Source organism: Blennius ocellaris (assembly GCF_963422515.1).
Source record: "Blennius ocellaris genome assembly, chromosome: 14".
Lineage (NCBI taxonomy): Eukaryota > Metazoa > Chordata > Actinopteri > Blenniiformes > Blenniidae > Blennius > Blennius ocellaris.
Window position 1 is genome coordinate 28,572,630 of NC_137663.1, and position 5,588 is coordinate 28,578,217.

Here is a 5,588-nt window from a genome sequence, read left to right on the forward strand (position 1 = left end):
AAATGACCACAGAAAAGACCACAGAAAAGACCACAGAAACGACCACAGAAACGACCATGGTGCCACAGAAATGACCACAGAAAAGACCACAGAAAAGACCACAGAAACGACCACAGAAATGACCATGGTGTCACAGAAACGACCACAGAAAAGACCACAGAAAAGACCACAGAAACGACCACAGAAATGACCATGGTGCCACAGAAATGACCACAGAAACGACCAGGGTGCCACAGAAATGACCACAGAAATGACCACAGAAACGACCACAGAAATGACCACAGAAATGACCATGGTGCCACAGAAATGACCACAGAAACGACCAGGGTGCCACAGAAATGACCACAGAAACGACCACAGAAATGACCACAGAAACGACCATGGTGCCACAGAAACGACCACAGAAATGACCACAGAAATGACCACAGAAACGACCATGGTGCCACAGAAATGACCACAGAAATGACCACAGAAATGACCATGGTGCCACAGAAATGACCACAGAAACGACCATGGTGCCACAGAAACGACCACAGAAATGACCACAGCAACGACCACAGAAATGACCAGGGTGCCACAGAAATGACCACAGAAATGACCACAGAAATGACCAGGGTGCCACAGAAATGACCACAGAAACGACCATGGTGCCACAGAAATGACCACAGAAATGACCACAGAAACGACCATGGTGCCACAGAAATGACCACAGAAACGACCATGGTGCCACAGAAATGACCACAGAAACGACCATGGTGCCACAGAAATGACCACAGAAACGACCATGGTGCCACAGAAATGACCACAGAAACGACCATGGTGCCACAGAAACGACCACAGAAATGACCACAGAAACGACCACAGAAATGACCACAGAAACGACCATGGTGCCACAGAAATGACCACAGAAACGACCATGGTGCCACAGAAACGACCACAGAAATGAGCACAGAAACGACCACAGAAATGACCATGGTGCCACAGAAATGAGCACAGAAATGACCACAGAAACGACCAGGGTGCCACAGAAATGACCACAGAAATGACCACAGAAATGACCACAGAAATGACCACAGAAATGACCAGGGTGCCACAGAAATGACCACAGAAACGACCATGGTGCCACAGAAATGACCACAGAAATGACCACAGAAACGACCATGGTGCCACAGAAATGACCACAGAAATGACCACAGAAACGACCATGGTGCCACAGAAATGACCACAGAAACGACCATGGTGCCACAGAAATGACCACAGAAACGACCATGGTGCCACAGAAACGACCACAGAAATGACCACAGAAACGACCACAGAAATGACCACAGAAACGACCATGGTGCCACAGAAATGACCACAGAAACGACCATGGTGCCACAGAAACGACCACAGAAATGACCACAGAAACGACCACAGAAATGACCATGGTGCCACAGAAATGAGCACAGAAATGAGCACAGAAACGACCAGGGTGCCACAGAGAGCCACGTGCTGCAGTGGGTTTACAAACCAACTCTCACAAACACAATATCAAATGAAAATCTAGATATTTCCCAAGTCAGATTAATTTATCATACAAATTAATACAATCCATTTTGGGGACCACAGGATCTCATCTCTGCTCTTTGCGGATGATGTGGTTCTGTTGGCTTCATCAAACCTGGACCTTCAGCACTGACGTGGTTCGCAGCCGAGTGTGAAGCAGCTGGGATGAAGATCAGCACCTCCAAATCCGAGGCCATGGTTCTCCACCGGAAAAAGGTGTCTTGCCCCCTCCAGGTCGGTGGAGTGCCCTTGTCCCAAGTGGAGGAGTTCAAGTATCTTGGGGTCTTGTTCAGTGAGGGGAAAGATGGAGCGTGACATCGACAGGCGGATCGGTGCAGCGTCTGCAGTTATACAGACGTATCGGTCCGTCATGGTGAAGAAGGAGCTGAGCCAAAAGACCAAGCTCTCGATTTACTGGTCGATCTTCGTTCCTACCCTCACCTATGGTCATGAACTATGGGTCATGACCGAAAGAACCAGATCCTGGATACAAGCGGCTGAAATGAGCTTCCTCCGTAGGGTGGCTGGGCGTACCCTTAGGGATAGGGTGAGGAGTTCAGTCACCCTTAGGGATAGGGGGAGGAGCTCAGTCACCCTTAGAGATAGGGGGAGGAGCTCAGTAACCCTTAGAGATAGGGGGAGGACCTCAGTCACCCTTAGAGATAGGGTGAGGAGCTCAGTCACCCTTAGAGATAGGGTGAGGAGCTCAGTCACCCTTAGAAATAGGATGAGGAGCTCAGTTACTCTTAGAGATGGGGGGAGGAGCTCAGTCACCCTGAGAGATAGGGTGAGGACCTCAGTCACCCTTAGAGATAGGGTGAGGACCTCAGTCACCCTTAGAGATAGGGGGAGGACCTCAGTCACCCTTAGAGATAGGGGGAGGAGCTCAGTCACCCTTAGAGATAGGGGGAGGAGCTCAGTCACCCTTAGAGATGGGGGGAGGAGCTCAGTCACCCTTAGAGATAGGGTGAGGAGCTCAGTCACCCTTAGAGATAGGGGGAGGAGCTCAGTCACCCTTAGAGATAGGGTGAGGAGCTCAGTCACCCTTAGAGATAGGGGGAGGACCTCAGTCACCCTTAGATATAGGGGGAGGACCTCAGTCACCCTTAGAGATAGGGGGAGGAGCTCAGTCACCCTTAGAGATAGGGGGAGGAGCTCAGTCACCCTTAGAGATAGGGGGAGGACCTCAGTAACCCTTAGAGATAGGGGGAGGAGCTCAGTCACCCTTAGAGATAGGGGGAGGAGCTCAGTCACCCTTAGAAATAGGGGGAGGACCTCAGTTACTCTTAGAGATGGGGGGAGGAGCTCAGTCACCCTTAGAGATAGGGGGAGGAGCTCAGTCACCCTGAGAGATAGGGTGAGGAGCTCAGTCACCCTTAGAGATGGGGTGAGGAGCTCAGTCACCCTTAGAGATGGGGGGAGGAGTTCAGTCACCCTTAGAGATGGGGTGAGGAGCTCAGTCACCCTTAGAAATAGGGGGAGGAGCTCAGTCACCCTTAGAGATAGGGGGAGGAGCTCAGTCACCCTTAGAGATAGGGGGAGGAGCTCAGTCACCCTTAGAGATGGGGTGAGGAGCTCAGTCACCCTTAGAGATAGGGGGAGGAGTTCAGTCACCCTAAGAGATGGGGGGAGGAGTTCAGTCACCCTTAGAGATGGGGTGAGGAGCTCAGTCACCCTTAGAAATAGGGGGAGGAGCTCAGTCACCCTTAGAGATAGGGGGAGGAGCTCAGTCACCCTTAGAGATAGGGGGAGGAGCTCAGTCACCCTTAGAGATAGGGTGAGGAGCTCAGTCACCCTTAGAGATAGGGGGAGGAGCCGCTGCTCCTCCACATCCAGAGGATCCAGATGAGGAGGTTCAGGCACCTGTTTCAGATTCCCCCCCAGACGCCTCCCCAGGGGGTGTTCCGGTCATGTCCCTCCGGTAGGAGGCCTCAGGACAGACCCAGGACACCTGGAGGGACTATGTCTCTCTATGGCCTGGGAACACCTTGGGGTTCCACCAGAAGAGCTGGAGGAAGAGTCTGGGGTGAGGGAAGTCTGGGAAACTCTTCTCAGACTGCTGCCTCCGTGACCCGGCCTGGATAAGCGGCAGACAATGGATGGATGGACAAATTAATATCTGTGAATAGATAGTTGCTTCCTGTCTTATACTGCCCCAACACACACACACACACACACACACACACACACACACACACACACACACACACACACACACACACACACACACACACACACACACTGCATGCCACCTCCTGTCTCTCTCACCTGCCCTCCTGCCCTGCAGCCTCCTGCCCTCCTGCCCTGCAGCCTCCTGCCCTCCTGCCCTGCAGCCTCCTGCCCTCCTGCCCTGCAGCCTCCTGCCCTCCTGCCCTCCTGCCCTGCAGCCTCCTGCCCTCCTGCCCTGCAGCCTCCTGCCCTCCTGCCCTCCTGCCCTGCAGCCTCCTGCCCTCCTGCCCTACAGCCTCCTGCCCTCCTGCCCTCCTGCCCTCCTGCCCTGCAGCCTCCTGCCCTCCTGCCCTGCAGCCTCCTGCCCTCCTGTCCTACAGCCTCCTGCCCTCCTGCCCTGCAGCCTCCTGCCCTCCTGTCCTACAGCCTCCTGCCCTCCTGCCCTGCAGCCTCCTGCCCTCCTGCCCTGCAGCCTCCTGCCCTCCTGCCCTACAGCCTCCTGCCCTCCTGCCCTGCAGCCTCCTGCCCTCCTGCCCTCCTGCCCTGCAGCCTCCTGCCCTCCTGCCCTGCAGCCTCCTGCCCTCCTGCCCTGCAGCCTCCTGCCCTCCTGCCCTACAGCCTCCTGCCCTCCTGCCCTCCTGCCCTACAGCCTCCTGCCCTGCAGCCTCCTGCCCTCCTGCCCTCCTGCCCTGCAGCCTCCTGCCCTCCTGCCCTCCTGCCCTACAGCCTCCTGCCCTCCTGCCCTACAGCCTCCTGCCCTCCTGCCCTCCTGCCCTGCAGCCTCCTGCCCTCCTGTCCTACAGCCTCCTGCCCTCCTGCCCTGCAGCCTCCTGCCCTCCTGCCCTCCTGCCCTGCAGCCTCCTGCCCTCCTGCCCTACAGCCTCCTGCCCTCCTGCCCTGCAGCCTCCTGCCCTCCTGCCCTACAGCCTCCTGCCCTCCTGCCCTCCTGCCCTGCTGCCTCCTGCCCTCCTGCCCTGCAGCCACCTGCCCTCCTGCCCTCCTGCCCTGCAGCCTCCTGCCCTCCTGCCCTACAACCTCCTGCCCTCCTGCCCTCCTGCCCTACAGCCTCCTGCCCTCCTGCCCTGCAGCCTCCTGCCCTCCTGCCCTGCAGCCTCCTGCCCTCCTGCCCTACAACCTCCTGCCCTCCTGCCCTCCTGCCCAACAGCCTCCTGGCCTCCTGCCCTGCAGCCTCCTGCCCTCCTGCCCTGCAGCCTCCTGCCCTCCTGCCCTGCAGCCTCCTACCCCTCCAACCCCCCTACCCTCCTGCCCTGCAGCCTCCTGTCTCTCTCACCTGCCCTCCTGTCCAGGGTCACAAGAGGTCCATACACTTGACTCAGCACCATCATTGACTCACTGGTAGTTTGGTCCTGGACTCTGATGGAGGAGGACGAGGGTTCGATTCCCCACCAAGACCTTTTGGTTGGTTTGGCTCTAAGCCAGTTCTTGGGTTGAAAAGCCACATACTGAGAGGCAAAGGCCTGAATGTGGGTTGGCCACCCCTGGTATATATTGTAGTACAATGGCGGCCATGCATTTCAGACCTCGGCCTTCAGTAGTGCTTATTCAGGATCAATCCACCCCCACTAACTTTTTGGAGCCAAAACTACACCTTGTTATGCAGAAATGCAGTATAAAGAGCTGTTGTATCGCAGAAAGATACTCATATAGCCAGACAAAGTATGTTTACTGAAGATAGAAATGGACTGCAGCTTCTACTGCAGCTAACCCTAACCCTACTGCAGCTCACCCTAAACCTAACCCTACTGCAGCTCACCCTAACCCTAACGCTACTGCAGCTAACCCTAACCCTACTGCAGCTCACCCTAAACCTAACCCTACTGCAGCTAACCCTAACCCTAACGCTACTGCAGCTA